This window comes from Phocoena sinus, chromosome 4 (assembly GCF_008692025.1).
Source record: "Phocoena sinus isolate mPhoSin1 chromosome 4, mPhoSin1.pri, whole genome shotgun sequence".
NCBI lineage: Eukaryota > Metazoa > Chordata > Mammalia > Artiodactyla > Phocoenidae > Phocoena > Phocoena sinus.
The window spans coordinates 33,355,693-33,368,406 of record NC_045766.1 but is presented as its reverse complement, the minus strand read 5'-3'; positions in this window follow the sequence as shown (position 1 = coordinate 33,368,406).

Genomic DNA, 12,714 nt, shown 5'->3' with positions numbered 1-12,714 from the left:
CACCAAGGGACTGTGGGTTTCTCCAGAAGCTGAGAGCCAGCAACCAAGTACTAAAGCTGCATGGAGCTGAATTCTGCCAATGGCCACCTTGGAAGAGGGCCATCGGACTCAGGAAACAATACTACCCCGCTGACATCTAATGAGATTCCTGCAGTCTGGCAAGACCTTCAGCAGAGGCCTCAGTTAAGCCAGCCGGGACTCCTGACCCAAGGAGACTGAACTGATAAAATGCATATTGTTGTTCACAGTTGCTACTTTTGTAGTAATCTGTTATGCAGTATAGAATTCCAATGCAATCATTCAAAAAGTATTTACTGAGCACATACTATATTCCAGACGCGGAGCGATAGTCTTTAATGACACTCCAAAATCTCTACCCTCGTAAAACTTATTTTTTGGTGGGTAATATAAACCATAAACAAGTTTAAAATATAAAATATCTAGCATGTTCGTGATAGTTGCTGGAGAAAAAAAATTCAAGTAGGAAAATGGGAGATGACTAGTGGGAAGGACAGGGATGGAAGGAGAGAGGTATTGAAAGTTTAGCTTCACCTAGAAGGAGTAGGTCTTATATGAAGGAAGGTAACTGACAATGTTGAGGGAAGAGAGAAAACTGGTGTCCAGGCTCTCCGAGACCAGGTAGAGGGTTGGGGGGCATGTGGACCATGCAGTGCACTGGATGAGGATGGAGAATAGGAGATAAGGTTAGAGAGGAGAAAGGAGATCAGATCATGCAGATCTTTGAAGGCTTTTTTTGGCTTTTATTCTGAGTGACATGGTGAGCCAAGGGAGATTTTAAGCAGGGGAGTGGTATGATCTGACTTTTCTTTTAACAGACTCACTGTAGCTGTTATAATACCATGTGGTATAGATGATAATAATGTGGTATAGATTGACAGGGGACAAGAATGGAAGCAGAGACACCTGTTAAGGTCCTGTTGTAATAATCCAGGCAAGAGGGGATTTGTGGCTGGATCAGCGTGGTGGCAGTGGAAAGTTGTTAAGTTTGAATCCTTTCTTTTCAAGAAAATTGAAGGCAGATATGGTTGACAAGAGAATTAAAGTCCCCTTCTCTTCCCTCTACTTATTTATGTAAAGAAGGTTTCTCAGAACTTACAGCTCTAAAAAATGAACATGTAGAGTAGAATGGATGCTAAAACCTAACAACAAGTAATATGCATACATGGATACTGAACTAATTAAAACTTCCCCAGCTATCTCATTAAGTGATACATTTTTTGTGTCCAATATTTTAATCAAAACTTTTGATATATTTTCATCATTTGTATATTAATATTGCTAGTAATAATACTCAGTTCACAAATGTGCTTTTAACCTGTGAAGCCTTATAGCCACAAGAATAAAAAATTAATTTCGGGCTTCCCTGGTGGCGCAGTGGTTGAGAGTCCGCCTGCTGATGCAGGGGACACGGGTTCGTGCCCCGTTCCGGGAAGATCCCACATGCCGTGGAGCGGCTAGGCCCGTGAGCCATGGCCGCTGAGCCTGCGCGTCTGCAGCCTGTGCTCCGCAACGGGAGAGGCCACAACAGTGAGAGGCCCGCGTACCGCAAAAAAAAAAAAAAAAAAAAAAATTAATTTCAATTTATATAATTTTTTTGCAGAAAAGAAAGAGTGGTTAATAACAGGACTTTGAGTATAAATATATTTACTAGTAGTACTGCATTACGATAAACTGTTGGGAAGTGAAATGGAAATTTGAGTACAAAGAAAGGAACAGTGAGATTTTTTCACTCTTTAAGAAGAATGTGACGATTAATTTTTTAAATGGGTAAAGGTGAGCATCAAATCACCATGGTAGTGACATTCTATTAAATACATTCAAGCTGGGCTGCCCCAAACATTAGTGGTGCCTGGACCATAAGAACAAATGGAGGCCCACCTACTACATGCTTAAATATTTAAGAGTTACAAGTCAAGCAAACAATTATAAAGGAAAATATGCTTTATTTCACCTTGAAAAATGTATTGTCAATGTGACAGCAAATCAGATGTGTAAAATTTTTTTTTTTTATAGAACTCAAAGTTGGCAAAATGTTAATGAGGACTAAATTTATTTATTACTGTGTATGTTTGGATGTTGTGTTGGGGAGCCAGCTGTGTTTGGATACATAAAAAAATATAAAGATATACATATTATATAAATTGCTATATATTCTTCCATAAATTTCATTTTTGTCCCTATTTTATGCATAACATGTTGTCTTAATCAAATTTGTCACATAATTTGCATTTTATTGATGGTAAAAACCTAAAGATTAAAAATAAAATGTAATTATAATCAAAGAGCACAAAACTTAAAAGCAATTCCCTGGGGCTTGAATGGTGTTCATATTGAGAACAGATATATCTAAAGTTACAGGCCTTTCTCTGTGCATGTTAAATACCAGCTCCTGAGTAATATAGAGTTCTAGGAGTTTTTTAATGAATTGGTATGTTTTGTGCCTTTGTGGTATGCAGGCTTTCTTTTGCTCACGTCTAAGATTCTACTTCATTTTAATAGGTACTGTGCTACTATCATCTTTAATTGGTCAGGGACAAATCCCAGCAGGCACATATAAGAAAAGGAATGAGTGCTATACTAGAAAAAGAGCAAAAAAGATTAATGCTTAATAGATATTACTGTTTGATGAGTGTGACATCAACTGCAGAGCAATAAAGTAGCTGCATAAACCCTATGGCCATATTGTAAATGTTCTTCAGAAATGAGAGTATTTCAACTAATTTTTTCAGCAGAATTCTTTCTGATGGGTGCAAAACAATGAATTGTTAAGTGTGTGGTCTCTGGAATCAGATTGCCTGGGTTCTCAGCTAGCTCTACCACTTACTAGCTGTGAGACCTTGGGTAAGTTACTTAGCCAGTCTGTGTCTCAGAATACACATCCATACAACAGGAATAATAGCAGTAACCTCCTAATAGGATTATGAAGATTAAATGAGATAATCATTGTTAGTCACTGTGAATTGTGCCTGACACATATTAAAAAGTCAAGAAACATTAGCTAGTATTATGAATAAAAAAGTTTATTGAAGTCAATGAAAATTTTAACATATATTTTTGAAAGTAACATATGAGATAGTGTAATTAGCCTGCATTAATGGAGGGAAGGAAAGATGTTAATAATATACACAACCAGAAATTGGGTAAAAGATGCATTAACTCATCTTTCCATCATTTCTGGAAATGATCATCTATTTTTAAAAAATAACTTTGGTTTGTACTGTTTCACCTTTTTTATGAGTATCACTTTTATTACGAACACAGAAAAGCGATAAATATAAAAAGCAATTCATTCCTAAAATTGAAACAATTCCACCCTCATTTGCCAAAACTACCACTAACTCTTTCATACTCCCATGAATCTGCTGAAATTGTATGCATTTAGAAATGAATGGTGGATTCATTCCTGCTCCATGGTTGCTTAATATTCATATGGATGTCCTATTGAAGAGGAAAACTGAGAGATCTATAAAATACAATCAAGCAAGTCTAGCATTTAAATCCAAAATGAAAAGACGTGCATGTTGTAGCAAAGTAATACTAAAACAACATGAATTCATTTAGTAGCAATAATTTCCGGGTGTGCTTTTGTAAAATTATTACTCAATAGTCTTGTTTTATGATCCAAAACTTATGTTCCTGCTAAGTTGTTATTTTAATTTTAGAAAAACAAAATTCCTCACATTTCCAAACCACAAAAGACGTCACATATGTGTGTGCATGTACACACACACACACACACACTTTTAAAAGCCAGGCCACAAATTACTTTCAATCATAAATTTACAGGTATAATTATTTACTAAAAATGTTTGTAAAATGGCATTTTATATTGTATTACTTTGTTAAAACCCAAGAAAAAAACCACTATACCTTTTTAAAAAATCCATACAAATAAGATAGAAGAAACATTAGATTTGAATTTTAGCTACTTTAGAGGCACTATCATCCCTCGTTAGGCACTTGATTTATAAATATAATTATCTAGTATAACTATAATATCTTCATGGAAAAAAATTTCAAATTTTTATATTTCAGATAGATATCATAATCTAATTTTCAGTTAAAAGTCATTTTTAAGGTAGATGAATAGTTATTCCCATTTAACAATTGCTCAGAAAGACATGAGAGAGAATTAAAATGCTCCAGCATGATGTAGCACGGTTTATGAAAATATTATGTTAGAATTTAGGATGACTAGATATGGCCCTGATCTTTGAACAAAAGGGGGTTTACTTCTTACTCTGCAGCTGATTATCCTGAGCCTCTTAAAATGTACCTGATGCCAAAGCTGGAAAGTTGTGTTTTCACAGCAATTGGAAACAGAGTCCTACAATGCCTATCAGTGGCAGAATCCTAACATAAGGTGGAACCCAGGCTGCCGGCATTCAAATCCTGACTGTGCCACGTTCTAGATAAGTGAGGTATTTAAACACTCCCTACTCCAAGACCCTCATCTATAAAGTAAGGGTAACATTATATCTACCACTCAGTGTTGGGGTGAGGATTAAGAGTTAATACGTACACTTAGAACTGAACCTGGGTATATAGTAAGCATTTAATTATTATTATATTACTACTGTTATAATTGTATTATTGTTGTTGTTAGCCTTAGTTCTAAGGTTAGAATTGGGTTTATGCACATACAATATGAAGAGTTGCATCTATGAATCCTGGTTGCTAAGATGAGCTTTTTCCCTGCCAATTAAACTCCTTTTATTGATCTCTGAAATTACACATCAACAACTCATTCCTGTTAGGACTATGGAGCTGGAGCACAGCCACAGAGGGCTTTGAGTGGCCGGAAATCATGCCAATTTTACATTGTCCTTGGATCAGACAATTAAGGCCATCCAGCCTGGTGACCAATTATCCCAGCAGGTGGACAGACCATAGGTGAGGGGATTTGGTCATCTGTAGATCCTTGTGAGTAAGCAACTCACGTCAGGGAGGTTTGGCAGTAGATATCAATGGCCTAGTCATGGAGACTAAAGTCAAGAGTGGCAGTCCCACCTGTAGAGAGTTTGGAGAGGCAAACTGACTGTAATGAACAATGGTACAAAGGACAGGGGTAGGATATTAGTGATGGACTGTGTACAAGTCAGTATCCTAGTCACCTAGAAGAAGGCAATGATCCATGCCAGCAGAATGACAAAACCACTGCTCCAAAGGCTCTTTGCCCACTCTAAATTTTTATTTTGTGATGGACACTGGTTGTTCTGGCCACACAGCATCCTTTGGGGAAATCAGCCCTCTCCACTTAGCCCATGTGCTTTAGGTGAAGCTTTCCTCAATTCCCCAGATTGGAGAAGCTGACCTAAACTAAATCACTCAGCATATTCCATCCCCACATCTACAGTGATTGGCTTAGGTTGGGCACATGACTCAAATCATCTTATGAGACCCAAGAAGACATAAACCCAGAACTTTATGCTATCATGAAGCCAGATTATTTCTTCTGGTATGAAGTGTGGTGTTGGTATGACCTTGAATCTTCTTGAGATCCCACATGGAGCCTGAGGATGGAGTCCACTCAAGAAAAGCAGAGATAACGGATAGGCCCTGGTTAGGTCCCTTTCTCTAATGTCTCCTGAACTTTAGCTTACACGAACCAATATACTATGTTTTTTTTTTTTTTTTTTTTTTTTTTTTTTTATGCGTTACGCGGGCCTCTCACTGTTGTGGCCTCTCCCGTTGCGGAGGACAGGCTCCGGACGTGCAGGCTCAGCGGCCATGGCTCACGGGCCCAGCCGCTCCGCGGCATGTGGGATCTTCCCAGACCGGGGCACGAACCCGTGTCCCCTGCATCGGCAGGCAGACTCTCAACCACTGCGCCACCAGGGAAGCCCAAACCAATATACTATGTTTTGTTTAAACTATTTGGGAAAAGTTTGCTGGCCACTTGCAACAACAAGAACACATCTAAAGTGACACACACTTACCTTATCAACTTATGATTTTTTTTTTTGACGAATCTATCTTTCCCTTGAACTCTGAGCTCATACAGGGAAAAACTGTCTCAGTCATCTTTGTACCAATATGTAATAAGCCTTGTCAAGTAATTGACACATAGTAGGGGCTCTATATTTTTTATTAAATGAGGAAGTGAGTGAGTGAATGAGCACAGCTAATTGGCTATATCACTAAGGCTCTAGGGAAGATGTTGGCCGACTATGACTTATGGGTTATATTAGGCCCACAGTCTGTTTTTGTTAATAAAGCTTATTGGAACACAGCCATTCCCATTCATTTACATGTTGTCTATGTGGAGGGGGAGTGCATAGCTTGGCAAGTGTGTGTGTTGGGGGAAGAGGGGTTGGGAGGAATGCTTAGAAGAAGAAAGAGTGGAGATAAGGGAGATAAGGTTGCTGGAGACAAACTTCTCCTCCTCCATAATATTGTTTCAGACCTAAAAGTCAAACATAGTTTGGTTTTGGAGGCTATTGATATTCTATCCTCTTAGCATTCCACCTGAACTTCCCTATCAGGCATATTGGACAAATAAGCAAAAATTCAGAGAACAGCACTTCTAATTAATTAGGTCAATGGACAGTTTGTACTGATAAAATGGAAAGAGTATTTTGTGCCAGTTTTGTAAAAACAAGAGTATGATAAAAAAAATGTACTCAGAAGAAAAAAAAGAACACACAGTTCTAAAATCAAGTGTTTCTATTAAAGAATTTTAAAACACTATCTCTAGGACTCTAGGAATACAAATTTATAAAAATCTTTCTTTGAATTCTGAATGTCTTCCCATCTCAAGTAATACAGACCTTAGAAAATGAACAAGTTTTAGCATCATCAAGATACTAGAGGTGAGCAAAAAATGAACAAATGACAAATGTTTAGAAATCAACATCTACAAAAAGTACAAGGCTACTTCTACACTGAAAGAACAAGCTGCCAAACATTTTTGTTCTCTTTGGATTCGCCAGAGAAATTAAGTTGAAATAGCTTGGGGGACTAGTTTCATGCTAACAGTTTAAATTTGTTTAACCTTTTAGTCTGTTAGCAAAATGTACACAGTGTGTTAAATCCACAGAGTTGCTTTTGCTACCAAAATTAGCAACGAGAGGGTTTGATTTTCCAGCACTATTTTTTTTGTATATTTTGTATGTTAATGTGCCCTTTATTCTTCCCAATTTTCATTGACAGAAGAATATATTTGTTTTAGAAGAGACTTAGCATAACTTGAAATCTCTCGAAATAATTTTCCCAAATAAGCTAATTTAGGGAGAGATGTGAAGGGTACTATTACATTAACTTCTAAGATGATTACTTTAGCAAAAAGCAAATTAAAGCTGATCAAGTGTAATTTTATTGCTTAAATTTTTTTTTTTTACTTACGTTTGTTCCATTTTGTATATAATAAAGGGTGAAAATTCTGCCTTAGGCTTTAAATCATCTCAAGTCAGATGACTTTGCTTATAAAGAGGGAAGAAAACCCTAATTGTAGGAGCACTTACCTGCAGCAGCTTTTCAGACAATCTCAACCATCAGGAATACACTTGAAAACTAAGAATAATAATAAAAATTATAATAGCAAAGTGCATTATCTGCAATGTGTATAAGGGGGTTAGTGTCCAGAATTTATAAAGAAATCCTACTCCATTATCACTCAGCTGGGTGACGTGCATTATCCCATGATACTAATTCTTACCTCGTCACTAATTACGCCCAGCATAATACAGAGTGGAGGTGTACTCATTGGGAACATTTTGTGTGAACAGATCTCTGTTCTTTCTGAGATCTTCAGATATATGAATTAGATTTCCATCATCAGGTAACAAGTTGATTGTCTTCGTTGTTCTTCATTGTTAAAATGTAGCATAAAATTCATTAAGTGTGTGTATACTTTTTTTTTTCAGTACTGCTATAAACTAAAAATAAAAACAATATTGAATCACAAGTGTGTGACAGTCCTGAGATACCTTTATGTAGATCAGTTTGGAATACACTGGCCTGGGCCATGTAACATAAGGCTGGCAATATGGTCTCAGAGTTAACTTGAGAGTGACACTTCCTCTAAAATTTTGGGGGGCTTTTCTTTTTAGCCAGACATTTTTTTTTTAATGTGTTACTCATGATTCTGCGTATCTAAGTTTTTATCCGTACCCTCATGCTGGCACTGGTTTGATGAATACCTGGGATAGCCTTCATAGAAGTCCAAACTTGCTCCAGTATAGTATGGTGTTTGGCCAACGTTCAGAATCTCCGTCATGACCTTGTCACAGGTCTGGTTTTCAGTCACACACTCCTATGACTCATGGTACTAAAGCCCTTCCATCCAGACAAGACGCACTCATATCAACAGAGAAAGCCAAATAGCAAACTTTTTTTTTTTTTTTTTTTTATTTATTTATTTATGGCTGCGTTGGGTCTTCGTTGCTGTGCGTGGGTTCTCATTGCGGTGGCTTCTGTTTTTTTTGCGGAGCACGGGCTCTAGGCGCGCAGGCTTCAGTAGCTGTGGTTCGAAGGCTCTAGGGCACAGGCTCAGTAGCTGTGGCGCACGGGCCCAGCTGCTCCGCGGCATGTGGGATCTTCCCAGACCAGGGATCGAACCCGTGTCTCCTGCATTGGCAGGCGGATTCTTAACCACTGCGCCACCAGGGAAGCCCCAAACTTTTAATTAATCTTATTTGCAATATTCTAAAACTGAACTTAACTCAGTATGACTTACTAGACTTAAAGGGAATAAGGACCTGAGTGTGATTTCTCTTTATTATCCTCATTTTTATATAGAGCTATCTGGTTTCCTGGACCATTTCCAACTGAGAAAGAGAAAAGCAGCCCCCGACCTTCAGGATCTGGCCTGGCGTAATCAGCCAGGCCTTGGACCTGGAGCCCAAAGCTAGGTCTTGGTGTTCTCTTGTTGAACATAAGTAATTCCAGAGAACATCAACATCAGGCTAGGCTACTCTATGGCTATGATGGATGAAGATAAAAAACAAGACCGCTCTCTAATCATGTTTAAATGCAGGCAAAATGTGAACACTGTCCTAACCACAAAAATTGCCAAACACCCCCTTCTGGCTAACATGAATGATTGCTGCTTCTTTACCAATTACAACTTTAGCCTCACTTTACTTTTCCCTCCCTGTAGGTAAGACTTATGAGATATGTAGTTGTAAAATTGTTCCCACTTTTCGGAAAACCCAGTCAATAGTGAATATTCATTATCTTGAATTATTCCCCAAATTACCCAACCAAAACCGAAGTATAATATGTTCTTTCTAATGCACTCTTCCTTAGATGCCCCAGTGTTTTTCACAGTGAGCATTCTCTCTTGTTGCAACAAGTACCACACTCACTTGTGTAACTACAGGCCTCTTGCTGGAGTCTTTGACTGGAGGACATTGACACAATGCTAAGTTTCTCTAGCCTAGTGACCCAGAATCTTTACTCACTATGCCTGATCTCTTTCTTGCCCTGCTGATTTTATCTATACCTGATTCTACCATTACCTTAGGCCTAGATCATCTCTTAAACCTGCCATCTGCTTTGGTTTGTCTCCAAGATGCCTCTACCTATATTCAACTCTTGCTGGTTCTTTCACTAAGACCCTAGACTATCAGCTTGATTCCCTGTTTGCTTTTCTATATATGTCAGATATATCATTCCTTAATAAAGTTGGTTAAATAAACATTATTTTCATGAATAGTAAAGTTAGACTAGGCAACTTCTACACTCTTTCCCAACTCTTAGATTGAATAGGTCTCTGAGCCTCATTTAATTGTACCCACAAAGACACATACTCTCATGGTAAAAACTAATCAAAATAAAGAAGGCCAAATTGTATTTACTCTTTCAAGTAGTGAAGATGAAGAAAGCTCCACTAATTTCATTTGGAACTCACATAGCTAGCTATGTAAAAAGAGCATGATCTTATTATTTAAGTGCAAACTCTCCACTCACAATGACTGAGATTTAATTCATCCTATTTGACTGGCTCCTATTTATTTACAAATTTTCATTAACTCGATACTCTTATCTTAAAATTTGATGTTCCGGTAAGAACTGTTGCAAAAGAAAGAGATATATGTCATGCATGGATGTACTATACAATTATTGTTCTCAGTAATATGTAAGCTGTTGTTTGCAGATTGCTAAATTAAAGAAAATGGGGATACAATAGAGAGAGGGCTGGAAAAGTTCTAGGAGACATGTCTTCTTGACCTAACTCTATCACTGAGTTGATTAAATGGCTCCAATTTTGGATTTCTTGTCTTTCAAATGAGATAATTTGGCAAAATTTCTAAAATGCTATAATCTTATTTAACAAACTTTTCATAAACATGAAGTGGGCTATTCTTAGCCATGTAGAAGTATCCAAAACATCATACAACTAACTACTAGGAAGAACTAGGTTAACTAGTGGCATACATCTCTTTCAACTTACTTCTATATGACTCAATGTCTGGTAAGTGTTCTTTTGGTAATTACTCTCTCCAAGTTTGAGGGATGCAGAAAAATATATGCATCCGGCAAACAGGAAACTGGGACATTTTAAGGATTTGCTTAAAGTCCAATTGATAGAATAGTGTTTATATTTAGGAATCTTGTTTCCCAATCTATTTTTTTTATTATTTTTTAAATGTTTCTGTTTTTTTTTTTGCAGTACGCGGGCCTCCCACTGCTGTGGCCTCTCCCGTTGCGGAGCACAGGCTCCAGACGCACAGGCTCAGCGGCCATGGCTCACGGGCCCAGCCGCTCCGCGGCACGTGGGATCTTCCCGGACCGGGGCACGAACCCGTGTCCCCTGCATCGGCAGGCAGACTCTCAACCACTGCGCCACCAGGGAAGCCCTCTATTTATTTTTTATCACCCATACATCAATACTCTGCCATCCTTAAAATTTGTATTTTAAGTGTGTGTGTGAGTTCCTTCCCATGATGTCTTTCTGTGGAAAATAGTGTTATGCCTCTGGGAAACAGAATCAAATCCTGGGGAACAGTCTGGTCTGCCAACATCTGTTTATAAAGAGGAGAGTGAAGGAATTGTTCAGAGGACTGGGACAGCTCAGTTGCCTTGCAGAGCTCTCAAGAAAGGTCAGATAGGCCTCTCAGATGATTTTGGATTAAGTTGAGGCACTAGGTATTCCCACAGAATTTTTCTCACTTCAATTAGTGTATAAATGACAGAAGTTAAGTCACAGCAAAAATCCCGTCATGTGTTCTGTGCCCTTTTCTCTAGGATCCCCTAAAGGCCCAGCTGAGACAGAAGAAAAGTAAATTAGATAGTTAAAATTTAAAAGCTTAGGGCATTTTGATAAGTTTATCCTTGTTTTCAACAAGAGCAACTGCCCAGTTCCTATTGTTTATATTTTAAAAGTTAGCTGATAGCTGAATGAAATATTGTACATTCTATAGTTTTCCTGCTTTCCTCTGAAACTAATTGTTGAACAGCATCCTTTTAGAGGTGTGCACAGGTAGGAGAAACAGTAGGAGAGGCGAAAGTAAAAGGGACAGAAAGAGACAAGGTATAACTTAACAATTCAGGAATTAAACACGAAATAATAGGATAATAAGAGAATTCCACAAGCAACACTATATACTTGAATTTGACAACTTAGATGAAAATGGACCAAGTCCTCAAAAAACACAAACTACCACAACTTACTCAATATAAAATAGACAATTTGTATAACTCCATAAGTAATAGGAAAGTTGAGTTCATAATTTAAAAACTTCCCATAACAAAATCTCTAGGCCCGTATGGTTTCTGGGGAGAATGGTACCAAATGTTTAATGAATGATCAACATTAATTCTACCCAATCTCTTATAAAAATTTTAACAAGATGGAGCACTCTTCAAATCAATTTACAAAGCTAGATTACCCTGATAACAAAACTAGATGAAGACAGTACAAAAAAAGAAAACTATAGACTGAATGTTCTCTTGAATATAGATGTAAAAATCTCTAACAAAATATTAGCAAATAGAATTTAGCAATATATAAAAAAGAATTATACACTGTAACCAGGTGGAGCTAAATAGGGATGCAAGGTTGTTTCAATATTTGAAAATCAAATAATGTGCTCTATCATATTAACAGACTAAAGAAGAAAAAATACATGATCATATCAATCGATGCAGAAAATGCATATGGCAAAATTCATCCATTCATGTAAAAACATGTAATACATGTAATAGATATGCACACATAAGGTCACAAAGGAAATGTGTAAAAATGTTCATAGCAGCACTATTTGCAATATCCCCAAAGCTGAAACTACCGCTTTTCAACAAATAAATAAATTGTGCTACATTCACATAACACAGGGGTTGGTCAACTTTTTCTATAAAGTGTCAGACAGTAAATATTTTAGGTTTTGTTGTCAACACTCTCTCTGTCACAACTTCTCAACTCTGCCAGTGGAGCTTGAAAACAACCATAGACAATACATAAACAGATGAATGTGCAGTAAAACTTTAATTGGCGCTAAAACTTAAATTTCATAAAAATTTTCATGTATCCTGAAATAATGTTCCTCTTTTGATTTTCTTTCAATCATTTAAAAATATAAAAACGATTTTTATCTTATAGGTCATACAAGCAGGTGGTAAGTCGGATTTGGCTCATGGCCCATAATGGAGCCAACCTTTGGTGTAGAAGAATATATACAGAAATGAGAATGAAGAAAACTACAATGACATGCAAAAATATGGAAGACCATCATAAACATAATGTTGAGT